Source organism: Pristis pectinata, chromosome 24, assembly GCF_009764475.1.
Source record: "Pristis pectinata isolate sPriPec2 chromosome 24, sPriPec2.1.pri, whole genome shotgun sequence".
In the NCBI taxonomy this organism is placed as follows: Eukaryota; Metazoa; Chordata; class Chondrichthyes; order Rhinopristiformes; family Pristidae; genus Pristis; species Pristis pectinata.
In genome coordinates, this window is record NC_067428.1 from 11,756,623 (window position 1) to 11,773,248 (window position 16,626).

General features: G+C 41.6%; 1 protein-coding gene across 2 annotated transcripts in view; it reads left to right on the top strand.

Annotated features, from left to right (window-relative positions):
• The first annotated feature begins 210 nt into the window (after positions 1 to 210).
• The window catches only part of matk (megakaryocyte-associated tyrosine kinase), a 75,428-nt gene continuing 59,012 nt past the window's right edge, over positions 211 to 16,626 (top strand). Inside the window, exons 1-2 of one of the 2 annotated variants that reach the window (XM_052037544.1) lie at positions 211 to 357; positions 9,829 to 9,962. The gene's annotated coding sequence lies outside the window, so the exon portion shown is untranslated. The remainder of the gene's footprint in view (positions 358 to 9,828; positions 9,963 to 16,626) is intronic. The other variant, XM_052037543.1, reaches the window with a different exon arrangement.

A 16,626-nucleotide genomic window follows, 5' to 3' on the forward strand; every position in this document is an offset into this window, starting at 1 on the left:
TGGCAAATGTTTATATGCAAAGCATACTAGTATTCCTGTGATAAATTCAGAAATATCCTCCAATGCTGGAGGGCTTGGAGCTCAGATCAGAGGAAGTGATCTGACTGATCAGTAACCAATAGGAAGAGCACTGCTTGAGTAAATGTAATGTTGAAATGCTAATTAGCTGTGTGCCTCAGAGAAAGCATTGATGTGAGTTCTTGGTAAATGAAACCATAGAAATTCTGTGCAGTTTCTGCCCTGCTGGCAGCTGCTCAAGAGTGATCCAACACAGTAAGTGGTGGTATGTTTCTTCTGAATGCCAGGAATCATCAGTGCTGAATTTCTAATCGCTGGTCTTCCCAAAAACCCTGAGCGGTAAGTAACTGCACGCATTGAGGCTTGCTGATTGTAATCTCTATGTTATTTGGTTAGCTGATTAAAAAAAATTGTTTTAAAATTAACAATAAAAACAGATTTTTTGTAAGCTTGTCCTTGCTGAAGCTGTTTTAATGAGGATTTTGGTTCTTCTCCTCCCATTGTGTGATCTCAACTGGCAAATGGGGGAGGGGGCCCAACTCTTTGAAAAAGGTGTTATTTAGAAACAGAAAATGAGTTCTGCTGTGAACTAAAACTGCAAAACATGTCAAACTGGCATTGAGGTAAATTATAAAGTTATTGTTATGTGGTGCTAAACTTGGATTTATAAAGAAGTTAAGGCAGGGAGAGGAAGACCTGAGGAAGTTAGCAGTTCCACAGTTTTGAAATCTCAGGAAAGATCACTAGAGAATATTACAATTCTGCTGTGTCTGGAGTATCTCACTTAAATCAGACAATTCAAAATGTTTACAATGGGGACACGAGACTGCAGATGCTGAAATCTGGAACAACAAAGAGTCTGCTGGAGGAACTCAGCAGATCCAGCAGGATCTGTGGGAAGGAAAGGAATTGTTGCTGTTTCGAGTCCTGATTCAGGATTTTGACCCGAAACATTGGTAATTCCTTTCCCTCCCACAGTCACTGCTCGACCTGCTGAGTTACTCCAGCAGATTGTAACTTGAAATGTTTAACCTGGTTTGGTGTCCAGCTCACAGCCAGCTTGTAAATGGTACTGAATTGCTGATGTATTATGCCCTATTACTTAATGGATTGACATCTTTAACTTGTATTTTTAAAATAAGAGAAAAATTATTTCAGGATTTGAAAATGCCCAATCCAACTGGTATGCTCTGTGCAGTTTGACCAACTTGTCAACTGGATTAACTCAGCACGAAAGTTTCAGTCATTGAGAAATATTAAAACAGAATTCACAAAACTTGTCCATCACTGCAATGTTCATGGTAATTTGTGAAAAACTACATTTGGCAGATTACTGATGTGGGTGATTAATAGTTTGTGAGTCATCTTGGTGTCTGGAAAATGACTGACAACAAATTGGCTGTCTGCTTCGGGTATTGATCTGGGGTACTGAACTTGGGAACTGACAAGTACCATCTTCTACAGAAGCAACGCCTTCAAGGAAGTAACATGCAGTAAGGAACTAAAGCAGTATGGACTTTTTATCAGCAGAACTAAAGTAAAACTAAATGGGACTGGTATTTAGTGACTTCCAACCAGTGCTGAGAGGACAAAAGTGAGCAAATTTATCAGCAATTTCAAATTGCTACCAATCGTAGTGTGCAGGGCTCCAGGTTGATAATTCCAGTCCTGATGCTTTCTGCCATACTTAATTGGGTTCTTTTTGGGGACTGTGGATCAACCTAGTCCCAGAGAACTCTAGAAATTAAAGAATTAATTTTCTGGGCAATGCTACAAGTAACCCAAGAGAAATATCATGTGGGAATACAGGTAGTCTTCTTTCATTTTGTGTAAACTCCCTTGTTTGTTAGTTATTAAAATATTGGGTAATAAGACCAAGGTGAATGAGCTCATGGAATAAAACTTCCCAACATCCATTCAACTCGAGATATCAAGTCTGGAAGTGTGGATGTAAAGTGAAACTCATCAGTTTGATCTAAAAAGAGGAAAGGAAAGAAGAGGAGGAGAAATGGGCAGAAGTCACATAGAAGCTTTCACACAAGTGTCTCAACTAATGCCAGCTTAACTTGCCTCTAGTCCCCTCTTTCTCCTTCCTTTCTTGTTCACTCTCTTCCAATCTATGGACATTTTAAAATTCATGGAATTCTGATAGGTTAAAACCAATGCATCTAACATTGTGTTCCATCATGGGTACAACCCTCCCCACCATTGAGGACATCTTCAAGAGGCAGTGCTTCAAGGAGGCAACATCTGTCACTAAGTTTCCCTCACTGACTGGGACATGCCCTCTTCTTGTTACTACTATCGGGGAAGAGGTGCAGGACCCTGATGACCAATACACAACAATTCAGAAACAGCTTCTTCCCCTCTGCCATCAGATGAACCCATGAACACTACCTTATTATTCTTTTATTTGCACAATTTATTTTTGTAATTTATAGTAATTTTCTGTACAGCTGCCACAAAACAACAAACTTCATGTCATATAAGTTAGTGATAATAATTCTGATTCTCAGACTCCCACAGTTCTCACAAACTCCCACAGCCATCTTGACTATACTTACTCCAACCTGCCTCCTGTAAGGAATCTCTTCCATTCTCCCAGTTCTTCTGTTTTCATTATATCTTTTCCAATGAAGAGAACTTCCACACGTGTGTCTCTGAGATGCCTTTCTTCTTCCTGAACTATAGGTTCCCCTCTACCATAGAAGACAGAGCCTTTGACCACATCTCATCTATTTCCCACACCGTTTATTCTCACCCCCATCTACTCCTGGACAAAGGAAGCATAGAGTTCCCCCGGTCTTCATTCTCCACTCCACCAACCTCTGCATTCAATGGATCACATTTTCAATTTCCACCATCTTCAATGACATCCACCACCAGTCAGATCATCCCTTTTCCCTCCGGTTTTAGCATTCAGAAGGGACCTTGCCCTTTGCAACTCCCTGGTTCACTCTTCCATCTACATAAGCATTTCCCTTCTCACCGCAAGTAACACCTGTCTTCTTATATTTTCCCTTCCCACCACCTTGGCACCCAAACAATCCTTCCAGATGAAGCCTCTTGCTATCTAATGCACTGCATCGGTGCTCACAATGTGTCTCCTCTATACTGGTGAAACTAAACACACATTAGGTCATCCTGAGCTCCTAGTTCTTTTGTCTATGTTCTCACTCTCTAACTGCTCCCATTCACTCATTGACTGGGTAACCTTGTTTGTAGCTTATTCCAATGGTCACCCTGGTTTTCCCCTATCAGAGACATCTCCCTGCCCCCACCTCCCTGCAGCTTTTGTCCCCTTTTCCATTCTGATGAAGGGTCTCCCACTGTAACGTGAACTCTGTCTCTTCCCACAGATACAACGTGACCTACTGAGTGTTCCCAGCATTTTCTGTTTTAGTTTTAGATGTATGTGGGTCTCTCTCTCTCACTCTCACTCTCACTCTCACTCTCACTCTCACTCTCACTCTCTCACTCACTCTCTCACTCTCTCACTCTCTCACGCTCTCACGCTCTCACTCTCTCACTCTCTCACTCTCTCATTAAATTCACAGATCTCCACAATATCCAACATGTTCTTTGTTTCCTTCTGTGAAGAGCAGGCACAAAATATTTGTTTAACATTTCTGCTGTTTCCCTGTTCTCCAGTATAATTTATCCTAAGTCTCTCAAAAATGGAGATGTTTACTTTTACCATTCCTTGTTTGCATACATGTAATAGTTTTTACAGTCAGTTTATACACTTAATTTACTCTCATGCCATATTGCATCACTTTATTGCTCATCCTTTGCTGATTTTCAAAAATGGTCCAATCTGCAGGATTTTGTCCATATTGTATGCCTTTATTCTAATGGTACACTCGAAGGCTTCTCTGGTCAGAAAGGCTGAACCACTTTTCCGGTAGAGTCTTTTTTACTAAAGGGAATTTATTGCAAATTATAAATTATTTCTTTAAATGTGTATCATTCTTTTTCTAGCATCATACTTTTTAATCTAATTTCTCAGTTGGTGACAACCAAATTCGGAATTGTCTTTAACTTCAAGCTATTAACTTGACTTAATACATTGATCTCTAACAATATGAAATTCTATCATGCTGCGATACACTTCTGCCCTTGACCCAAGAGAATTCTGTACTATGAAACTGATAATTACTTGGTCTTATAACTCAGTGCTAGATGAAAAATAATCTGTTCCCTCTTCATTTCACAACATACTGTTCAAGAAAAATTGTTTCAATTGTATTCCAGGAGCTATTCTCTCCAGATACTTTCATGAGTTTGGTTTGGTCCATTTACCAGAAAACCAGTGTTCCCCATCAGCATCGTCCTGCTTACATGCCTCGCTAATGCTCTGGTCCAACACTGTGATTGCTATTAGGAGGCGTATAACTTACTTGCACCAGTGTTTTCTGCCCTTTGCTGTATCTTAGCACCATCCATACTGATTCTACAACCTGATTTTCTGAGTTCAGATCCCTTCTGCTGCCCTTACCTCATCCTTTATTACCAGGGTAACCCCACCAAACCCAGGATCCCCACTGCTGATCACAATGAAATGACTGAAAATGGGAAAGGTGAGCTTGCCTATTTTGTGCCACGTTGTTGACGGCTAAGTCGCACATTTCAACGGAGCCCACTCTTTCTTTGAGACTGACAGGTCTGCAGTAACAGAGGAGGAAAGTGCATTGATAAACTAGGACCTGAGTTATGCTGTTTCAGTGAAACCTTTGCCTCTTCCCACCACTGCTCCTCTTTGTAGCGCAAGACGGTAGGGAGGGGCAAGCTTGATAGAGGATATTTCCACGCCAAATGTTTCCCTAGCACTAGCCTCCTTACTGCTAAGTGCCTTCTACACTGAGATCATTCCAGCATCCTGCTCTGTACCCTCTCTAATACATTTGTCTCCACTACAGCAGAACTCTGGTTAATGGAGCCCCATTTCAATTTCCTAACATTTCTCTCAGTTAGGGGTCCTGATGCAAGTTCTCAACCAGAAATGTCAACCATCTCTTCACCTCCGCAGATGCTGCTTGACCCGCTGAGTTCTTCCAGCAGTTAATTCTTTGCTCGGGATTACAGCGCATGCAGTCTCTTGAGTTTCTGCCAAGCTAGAAGGGAACCTTTAATGCATCAATGATAACATGCGTGCCCACCACTGAGATGCAACTGTCTCAGAACATTTTTGCAGAGGCAAAGAACACTTGCAGCTCCACCACTGCATTTTTGTTAGCCAAACTTTGATGTCTAGATGCAGCTATTGCAAACTTTGCTGGGGTTCTAGTTGAGAGGTGATGATATATAGATCCCAGCAGCTGAGGTGGCAATGCAGAGTAAAAGGTGACAGATCAGATTAACCCAATACTGGACAGGCAGAGAAATGTATGGTCAATCCAGTACAGCTCTTTTTACACTTCAAGGGAAATTTCTACCTCTGATGTTTTCTCTAAGGGGCAAAGAAGCACCAAACAATTGAAAATAAGGTCATTTTTGGACAAACATAGATAAACGCAGGTGGTTAAAAAACTTCAAAAGGATGAATAAGAGCTCAAAATACTGGAAATATTCAGCAGTTCAGAAATATTCAAGTGTCTGTGGAGAGAATAGCAGGGTTAACATTTCAGGTTGATTATTTTTGTCATAAATCTGAACCATAATCTGTGTTTCTTTCCCCACCAATACTATCTGACTTTGATATTTTTAGCATTTTCTGATTTATTTCTGGTTTCTGACATTCATGGTACCTTGCTTATGAAAGGGGAAGTACTACGTTCACATCAGACTGTTTGTTCATATTTAGAAAAACTGAATTGGGTTACTAAACACAGCCAGAACATTGGAACAAAGAGTGTGGTTACACCTGCTTGCTTTATGTTATTAAATTCAACAGAAAGGAAATTGATTGAATAACCACAGGTTTCTGATTAAAAAAGGATGCTGCAACCTACCTTCTAAATCATATTTCTGCAATTAATTCTTATCATTTTATTATAATGTGCTTCTCTGTAACAAACCTGCACCATCTGAGAAGGAGTGGGTGAAGCAATGTTTAATCCAAAGTCTTTTCACCAAGACTGTCATATGAATAGAGTTTGGGCAGTGGGAACAATTGAAATCAGTCTCTCATCCTGACAGGATGGCTGGTCTCCAATCTACATTGCACTTGAACTGGAACTTTGACGGGATTTGTGGAAGGTACATTCTTCTGTACCTAAGCCATACTTTACATGACCTCGGAATGTCCGATGGACCGTGTAGAGGGAACTTTTCTCTGTAACTGGCCTGTAATTAGAAGTTCTCAATTGGGGAACGTAAAAGAAGGCACATTCCTTTATATCAAATCGATGTTATCACTGATCCGGCATTTAGGAGATGACACTAAAATTGGAACTATTCTGTCGCACAAACATCCTCACAAAAGATAACAATTAATTTGGTAAATGCATTGACAAGATTTTCCTGTAATTTGAACATAGAAATCATGAGACCAGTGCAAACTATTACAAATAATCATGTCAGTTCAGCTTGATGTTTAGCAATTCGAGTGTGGACTAATTCAGTTGCAATATAGCTATCAAGTTAGAACAAGTTCCTACAGTGTTAATGGAATGCTATCATTATGTTTGCATGATCTTCTGTTACAAAAAACAGTTTCCCGGAAATAAGCTTTCAAACAGAATTCATTACATTTTTCCACCCTGTTTTGTGTAAGATTACCATTACAGTCTCCCAATTATTTTACCCTGTTGCGTCTATTCTGATGATGCTATCTTCTGTACCTGTACTTCCAATAGGTTTTCCTTTCTTGTCAACCAAAGATTCCATTGGAACTAAAGTTGAATGTGTCTGTTCCATTTACCACCCTTCTGTTCTCATCACTTTTCCTTCCTCCAAGGATCTTTTGTCTTAAATTTCCATCCTAAAATCTCCACTTTAAAAAGGCATCTTCCCCTCTCCTACCTTTACAACATTATAAATCAACTACATTAGCTATCACTCTCACTTACTACAGGATATTCATCATTCGCATTTTTACCTTTTCACTGTATAGAGCTCCAAACATGTACTTTCAATCTGATGTATCACATTTCCTGTTCATAGTTTGGTTTCTTCTACAACAAACAGATCAAACAAACTGGTCACTGCACAAACACCACCATTCAGCCTTCACTCATGACCACATGCTTCTGATTCTCTTCTCCATTTTGACTCTGAACTCTCTGTCCTTAGCCTTCTCTACTTTTCCAATGAAACTCAACGAATCATTGAGGAGTGGTACCTTGTTTTTAATAAACTACATTACAACCCTCCATCTAAAGGTTTAAGGTCAACAGTTTCCAGTAATGATTCCACTATTTCCATTCACATGTCAATCCAGAAACATCTTTTGTTTCTTCCTTGTCCCTGCTACCTACTTTTGCATTGTCACCATCGTGCTTGACATTTAGTCTCTCCAGCCTTCTCCCTTTCACAGATCTTTCTTTAGTTCTTCATGTCAATCCTTCTTTTCCAACATCTTAGAACCCATCTTATCCTTCAACCTTTTCCGATTTCTGATGAAGTGCCATCAACCTTCACCCGTTCCTCTATAGTTTTTGCTTGACCTGCTCAATAATTTTAGCATTTTCTGTTTTTAATTCACTTATCCATTTGATTAGGACTCTTTAATCCTTTGTCCTCAATTCAAAATCTATCACTGTTTATCTTTTAGAATAGAGAATAATTCTAAAATAGTCTAAAATTTTTTAGAATAGCGAATAATTTTCCTGGACCACCAGTCACTTCAGAACTTTGAAAACTCCATTTAGCTAGCCTCAAAATATTCTCTTGTCCAAAGTAAAAATTGCAACTTCTGAAACCTCTTTTCTGAACTTATATTCAACATGACCACAATCATCTTCGTCTACACTGTTAAGATTTTAGATAGGATTTTAAATGGGTATAATCAAGTGGATGCCATTATTTGTTGTGTGGGTATCCTTTATTTATAGATCTGCTACTTAGAACTGATAAGGTTGGTGCACATTGAGTTAGACACAAGTGAGTTGGGACTTACAAGTCTTTTTGCTTCTGCATTGTACCAATATCAACTGCCTGGAATTTCCCTTGAGTTTTCTCTCACTCCGACTTCACAACTTTAAGGAAGTTTGGTGGAAACTGATTTATATGTGCAAGTTATAGTAATTAGCGGAAGAGTTCTGAGAAATTTTTATAAGTTTTATGTTTCTACACTTGGCTCCTAGAATTTTTTTTAATAACCTCCTGCAGCTACCCAGATACAACTTGATCTCCAGAACCCAAAAGAATAATGTTCTTTCAGTGTAATGATATTTATATCATGCCAGTCCTCTAGCAGGATAAGGAGCCTTGGTCTACCTATCAGCCTATTACATCTTCCCCCCTTCCCCCACCCACCTACCTTCCCCCTCACCTATCACCTGCCTGCGTGTGCTCCTCCCCTCCCCCCACCTTCTTATTCTGGCTTCTGCCCTCTTCCTTTCCAGTCCTGATGAAGGGTCTCGGCCCGAAACCCCGACTGCTTATTTCCCTCCATAGATGCTGCCCGACCTGCAGAGTTCCTCCAGCAGTTTTTGTGTATTGCTCCAGATTCCAATACTTGCAGAATTTCTCGTGTCTTGGTTTACCAGTGCTGCATTCATTTCCTGAGCCATGCGTTATCAGCTGGGAAGCAGCAGGCTTGATCCTGGATTCTCTGCATGTTATCCAATGTTTAAAGAAAAGTAACTAATCATGTGCGAATCAAACTTTGTATGAAGAACCCTCTACTACCAGTTAGAAATTGTGAGCCTTTGATCTACTCCTGCAATTTAACAAGATTTACTTTTTGGTACATTATAATATTTACATAAAATCACCTCAATTCAAGGCTGTAAATGCAAGTTTCTCCAACCTTCTATCATAACAAGACATGTGATAATAACAATGAAATCTTGAAGCTGACTGCCTCTAGTATTCAAATGGCTAATTATATAGAGTCATGTAGTCATACAGCACCGAAACAGGCCCTTCAGCCCATTGAGTCTATACTAACCATCAAGAATCTTGGTAAACAGAAGTGAATACAGTACTAAAGGTATGATCTTACGAGACCACAGTTTCATTTCATCATGACCTCCATTGACCACCAATCTACCAAGCCTCCGTGGTCTCCTTCAACTCCGCCTATTTATTTCTTTTCTTTCTAAGTGCAAGGCTTTGCATTTGGTGCTGTGAATGTTATCAGTTAATGTTGTGCCAATTTATCTACTTGTAAGTGTATGAGGTATAGAAAAGGTAGACGTGGAACATTGCCTCAAAGCAAAATGTAATAATCAGATGAAAGACATGGATTGAAGCTAGCATAAAGCATGTCAAGGACTGATGTTAGGATATTCCCTGTATTGTGAACAACGTGTGGCTTGGAATTCTGAGTAGAAACAGGAGACCTGCAATTTATTTAAGAAATTAATGGATATTGTGTTGGAGATACTATGGCCTCTTTCTAGATGCACAAATTAGATGGGACAATTGGATTTCTTTAATTGCATCTATATACTGATTTGGAAATATGGAGACTCTATCAAGAACAAGAAAGCCTTAAACAAAGCTGCAGATGATAGGAAGCACCTCTGTATCTGGAATTGTAGATGATCTGCTCAGAGGTAGAAAATATCCCGTGTGTATGGAATATGGACAGGAGGCTGTATAGAAACAAAGGTGGTTGTTTGTGTGCTGTGTGCATGCGCATGCATGTGTTGTCATGTGCCCATTCTGGCTGCTTTTAAGCACTTCCTGCTTTGTTACTAGGTTCTCTTTTAACTTGGTGAGCGAGTTAAGCTGAGACGGATTAGCCAGAGGTTCCCGGGTTGCTGGAGCGGAATGTGAGGAAGCTGACCACATCAGTGCAGGAGCCCAAAACCCTTCAACTCTGATCTAACCTTGTAAGTACTGTTTTCTATTTTTACCTCCAGGTAGATGTACTGAGCTAAAGAGCAGCTGGAAAAAGCCAATACCTTTTAGTGTTGGAAGCCACAAGAGAGAGAGATTCATTGCAATTGTTTTTACAGTCACTTCCTTCTGCAAATTCAAACATGCAACTCAAAGAACTTGACAGCAGATCAGTAGTCTAAGGCCATCGACAGTGTAAGTCTGTTACTGTGCTTCAGTTCCTCTGATGCCTATCCCCTTCTGAACCTTACAAGGGTATATCCCCTGCACCCCAGATATCTTCTGACACCAAACCTACATACTATAAATGTTCAAAGCTGGAAGATCTGGATACAGGTAGCATTTGTGACCCATCTTTGAAAGATTCAAAGTATTTATTTTCCAATTAACTACAATTAACTAGTAGTGGACTCACTGATGTCGCACAGGAAACATAGCAGGCAATTTGAGGGAGTCCCCAAAAGCAGCAATGAAACAAAGGTCAGGGATCATCGTATTAGAATAAGGAGGAATAAACATTAGCTAGGACTCGAGGGAAAGCTCCTTTGCACTTCTTCAAAATAGCACCAAGGCCCTTGCCCAAGGTGACAGACGAATGCTCAGTTTAATGCCTCAACCAAAAGATGGAACTTCCAGTGATGTGGCTCTCTCACAGTGCAGCACTGGGAATACTAGCCCAAGTTCTGCTGACAGTGGGAAGAGAACAACAAACTGAACCACAATTGAATGTTTAATTAATCTGGCAGTGAAGGATAGCATCTAACTGTATGGTATTTTTAGGAACTTTTACATGCATTAACTCATTAGATAAATTGCATTTTACAGTTTGATGACGTTATGTCTGGATTCTTCAGCTGATCACTCATTTATAGCTTTGGTACTAATGAGAGCATTTCCTGATGTTCTATTTCCAAGGGACAAATACTGTAGCACATAACTGAATAGTAAAACTCCTGATATTGTGTGATTATTTCTGTGCCTGCCGCGATCTAAGTCCAACAAGGTGAGTGTCCAGTGACTGGAAGGTGATTCTGATTGGTCAGATTGGAAGAATCATGAACTCTTTCTATGTCCTTTGTGATGGCTTGAGTTCTTTAGTCAGAATGCCTTATCTTCATCAAATGTTTCACTTTCCCAAATAAGCTATCCCTTGGCTTTTTAAATTTTGTACTTTTCTTCAGTAATCTGGTGCAATCCATGTATCAATCTCTCTGTAATGTCATTTCCTTTAACTGCCTCAAGTGTCAGGTTAGTTTGTTACGAAACCACTAACGAGAGGCCAAGACTTCTGAAGCAAGACATTACTACACAGAGTAGCCATTTCAGTCAGTGGTGAGTGGGAATTAGCCAATCTGGAATTTTAAATGTCTAACATTATTAGAAGAGAGTAGACCAATGAAGGTGAAAAACTCCACTATTTATAAGATAAATCAATGTAATAATTGAGAGAGTGTGATAAGTCAACTAATTTGAACAAAATGCAAGTGAAAGAACAAGAGACAATATAAACAAGGGATGAACATTTGGAGAAGTATTACTTCATGAAATCTAACTGCTTGAGTTTCTACAACTTCCTGTCATTTGATATCTCCACAATTGATTTCTGTAATATTATCCTTACGTTTACCAATTTGTATAATCTGACCTTTTAATGTGATTTAGTTTAATAGGACCTTGTGTTTCTGAATGAGAAAATGAAATTTGTTTCCTCTTGTGGGATATGAGATTTTCACATTCATTGGTCTACTGTCCTCTAATAATGAGGGCATATAGTTACAAGATTAGGGGGGGATTCATTTAAAACTGAGGAGCCTAGTAACTTCTTGCAGAGGGTGGTGAATGTCAGGAACTCTCTGCCCTTCGGAGGGTTGTGGAGCCTATGTCACTGGGTGTCTTTAAAGAGGAAGTAGGTATATCTTTGAAAAATCAGGGAACCAGCATAGCAGAGGTGTAGAGGACTGGGGCAGATCAGCCATGATCATATTGAAAGGCGGGGCAGGTTTGAGGGGCCAAGTGGCCTACTCCTGCTCCTGTTTTCTTGTGTTCTATTTTCTTATGTTGCTATTTTGAGATTTCTACAACCTGCGTAATTAGTGATGAATACATTTGGAAGTACCATCCAGTATAAATTTGGAGCAACGACTGTTGCCGATGGGCATATTTTCTTTTTAAGCTGTAGAATTCCTCACCTTTCCCTTCTCCACAACTGTAGAGTCACGCTGCAAACAGCACCCTGTTCAGAGGGAGTTGGAGGGGTAGTGTGCCAGAATCCAGCATATCCAACCTCATTCAATTATCAAGAAATGTATTAGTCCAGGTCTAAATTTCATAGAGATTTGAGATCTACTCAGATCACATTTCACTGAAGCTCCATTTCCACTGTTAAAGTATCGATGTACTTGTGATCTCTGATCATCTGATCCAAAATTTTACTTGGCAGCTGTGTCATACCCTTTGTCCATTCCATCCTTCTACACAAGACCATAAGAAGATCACATATTGCCTCAAACCTGTTCCAGCATTCAATAAAATTGTAACTGATCCTATACCTCAAGTCTACTTTCTCACCACTGTTAGAAATTGCTGTTGGCTATTATGTAGAAGGAACTTTCGAGTTTATGTGTAAGTGTTCATTATTTTCCCAGTCTTCTTCTACTTGAGAGTGAGGATCGATTTGTTTCCACTCTGGTTTTGAGGGTTCTGAGGTGGCTGATGAGACCAGTGTGGGAACTGTAGTCTCATCCATCTAAGGAGAAGGACGTATCTGATGGGATGGGCGAGCAGGTAATCTGTGAGCTGGTTGGCTGCTTCCACCATTTACACAGGGCTTCTCTAGGCTCCTGATGCATGGCCTCAAGGTTTTTAATATCATTCCGAATGCTCCTTCTCCACTTTGAGTGATCATGGGTTGGAGGTTTTCAGGATCCAACGGGGATGTTGCATTTCTGTGAAGAGGCTTTCTGCGCACAGTTGAACTTTCTGCTCTGTCGACCTGCTAATCTTTTCCTGTGACAGAGCTTGAAATTGGAATTGGTATTTGTTTATTATTGTCACTTGTACCGAGGTACAGTGAAAAGCTTGTCCTACAAACCGATCGTACAGGTCAATTCATTACACAGTGCAGTTACATTGAGTTAGTACAGAGTCCGTTGATGCAGTACAGGTAAAAACAATAACAGTACAGAGTAAAGTGTCACAGCTACAGAGAAAGTGCAGTGCAATAGGGTGCAAGGTCAGGTAGATCGTGAGGTCATACTCCATCTCATTGTATAAGGGAACCGTTCAATAGTCTTATCACAGTAGGGTAGAAGCTGTCCTTAAGTCTGGTGGTACGTGCCCTCAGGCTCCTGTATCTTCTACCTGATGGAAGAGGTGAGAAGAGAGAATGTCCCAGGTGGGTGGGGTCTTTGATTATGCTGGCTGCTTCACCAAGACAACGAGAGGTAAAGATAGAGTCCAAGGAGGGGAGGCAGGTGTTCGTGATGCATTGGGCTGTGTCCACAACTCTCTGCAGTTTCTTGTGGTCCTGGGCAGAGCAGTTGCCATACCAAGCTATGATGTATCCAGATAGGATGCTTTCTATGGTGCATCGGTAAAAGTTGGTGAGAGTCAATGGGGACAAACCAAATTTCTTTAGCCTCCTGAGGAAGTAGAGGCACTGGTGAGCTTTCTTGGCTGTGGCATCTACATGATTTGACCAGGACAGGCTGTTGGTGATGCTCACTCCCAGGAACTTGAAGCTCTCAACCCTCTCGACCTCAGCACCATTGATGTAGACAAGTGCATGTATACCGCCCCCTTTCCTGAAGTCAATGACCAGCTCTTTTGTTTTGCTGATGTTGACGGAAAGGTTGTTGTCATGACACCATTCCACTAAGCTCTCTATCTCCTTCCTGTACTCCGACTCATCGCTGTTTGAGATATGGCCTACACGGTGGTATCATCTGCAAACTTGTAGGTGGAGTTAGAGCAGAATCTGGCCACACAGTCATGAGTGTATAGGGAGTATAGTATAGGGCTGAGGACGCAGCCTTGTGGGGCACCAGTGTTGAGAATAATCATGCTGGAGGTATTGCTGCCTATCCTCACTGATTGCAGTCTGTTTGTTAGAAAGTCAAGGATCCAGTTACAGAGGGAGGTGTTGAGTCCTAGATCTTGTAGTTTGGTGACAAGCTTGCTTGAGATTATTGTATTGAAGGCAGAGCTGTAGTCAATAAACATTAGTCTAATGTAGGTGTCTTTACTGTCCAGATGCTCCAGAGCTGAGTGTAGGGCCAGGGAGATGGCATCCACTGTAGACCTGTTTTGGCGATAGGTGAATTGCAGTGGGTCCAGGTTGTCTGGGAGGCTGGAGTTGATGTGTGCCATGACCAACCTCTCAAAGCACTTTAAGATGGTGGATGTCAGAGCCACTGGTCGGTAGTCATTGAGGCATGTTATCTTGCTTTTCTTCGGTACCGGGATGATAGTGGTCTTCTTAAAACAGGTAGGAACCTGGGATTGAAGCAAGGAGATGTTGAATATGTCCGCAAATACTGCTGCTAGCTGATCAGCACAAGATCTGAGCACATGGCCAGGGACACCATCTGGGCCAGGTGCTTTCCTCGTGTTCACTCTCCGGAACACTGATCTTACGTCCTCCATTGTGATTACAGGTTCAGCTGCATTGGTGGCTGTCAGGGTGGATGGTGACAATCCACTTCCCTTCTGTTCAAAACGCACATAAAATGTGTTAAGTTCATCAGGAAGGGATACGCTGTTGTTAGCTATACAGCTCAACTTCGTCTTGTAGCCTGTTATGGCATGTAAGCCCTGCCATAACTGATGGCTGGTCAGGGACTCTATTTTGAGTTGGTATCGCCTCTTGGCATCCCTGATAGCTTTCCGAAGGTCATACCTCGATTTCTTGTACAGTACAGGATCACCAGATTTGTGTGCAGCAGTCCTCTCCTTCAGTTGGGAGTGGATCTCCCAGAAAGTGTCTGTTTTGGGAGTCTGGTGTTGAGCGTGTGAACAAGGTGGTTGACTGAGTTTGACAAAGGCCTTAGAACTGGAAAGATATCACCGCTGTCTGTGCAGAATCCTGCAAATTCACTGATCCAGTGTCAGCATCAATGGGGATGTTATCCCGGGAGCAGAGGCTGACATTGGATCACTTACCCTTCCAGTGAATTTGTAGGATTCTGCACAGACAGTGGTGGTATCTTTCCAGTTCAGAAACATATAGGAGGACAGAGACCACTGCTGCCCAGTGGACCATGAGATTTTGCCAAGTCTGAGTGAGGTCTTGATCCTTAAATACTCTTTTCCTCAATTGATCAAGGTTGAGTTGGTGCGTTGAAGGCAATAGTGAATTTCGTTATTGGTGTCTCCCTTAGCTGAGAGGTAGGAAATGGTTCACATTTTCCAGGGTCTTGCCATGTACTTTTGTTAGCTTAAAGCAGTCTGATATAGAAGGGGCAGACTGGTAGGGAACCTTTGTCTTGCAATTGTTGAGGGTAAGGCCCATCCTCTCATATACTTCAGCTGATGTTGACAATGGCTTGGATCTCAGTCTCCAAACGTGCAAAAAACAAGAGCCTGCATACTGAGCTCAGCTCCTGATATTCAAGTGATCTCCGATGTGGAGTGTAATCAACAAATGTTGAACAGTTTCCCATTAGCTCTGAAGATTAGCGGTACCTCTGCAGGAAGTTTGTTGCAGGTGAGGTGCAACATTGTGATGAGCAAGACTGAGTAAGGAATGGGGGCAGAGACATCCTCATTTAACATTAGCCTTCCCTGAGATTAGCTGATGATTTTCTGTGGGCAGTTGAATTTGAGGAAGTGTTTCACACTTCCTCCCAACCCACAGAGTCACAGGTTTCAGTGAGGTTGAGAAAGGCCATGTAAAGATGACGGTGCTGCTCTTTGGAGTTAGGCAGCGTGATTCGCAGTAGCTTGGAATCTACACTGTGATTGGTGAGCACACTGGGGTATCACTACCTGGCTCCTTTCACCACTGTGTGATGATTAACTGATTACATGATATAACCTGCTAGGTCTGCTTTGAACAACAGCACCAATCCTTCACTCCTCCTTGGTCCACCAATCACCCATTGGCCCCTGTCTCACCCCTCCCCCTTTCCTCTTCATACTGGCTAGCTTCCCCCTCCACCTTTAATCCGCACACAAGGTTTTGACCCGAAGTGTCGACAGTTCCTCTCCCCCACAGATGCTGCTCGACCCGTTGAGTTCCTCCAGCAGAATGTTTGTAGCACCAGTCTTGCTGAGGAAGAATATCTGTCACCCTTACCCAGTCAGGCCTGGACTTGAATCCAGACCCACCAATATGATTGACTCTTAAATACCTTCTGAAATGGCCCAACAAGTCACTCGAGGCAAAAGAAAAGCTGCAGGAGGAACTCAGCAGGTCGGATGGCATTTGTGGAGGCAGAAGCATGTTGGAAAGCAGGGAGCCTGCAACAAGACAGAGTGCAGAGCGGAGATAGCCAGTATAAGGCGTTGAAGGGGAGGCGTGATCAGAAGCTGGCAACTGATTGGTGGATCCAGATTTTTGATGGGCAGATGAAGCCAGGTGGAGGATGCAGGGATGGTGATGGTGTCAGAGGCTGGGAGGTGATAAGTGGAGACAACAAAGGTCTACAGAGTATGGAA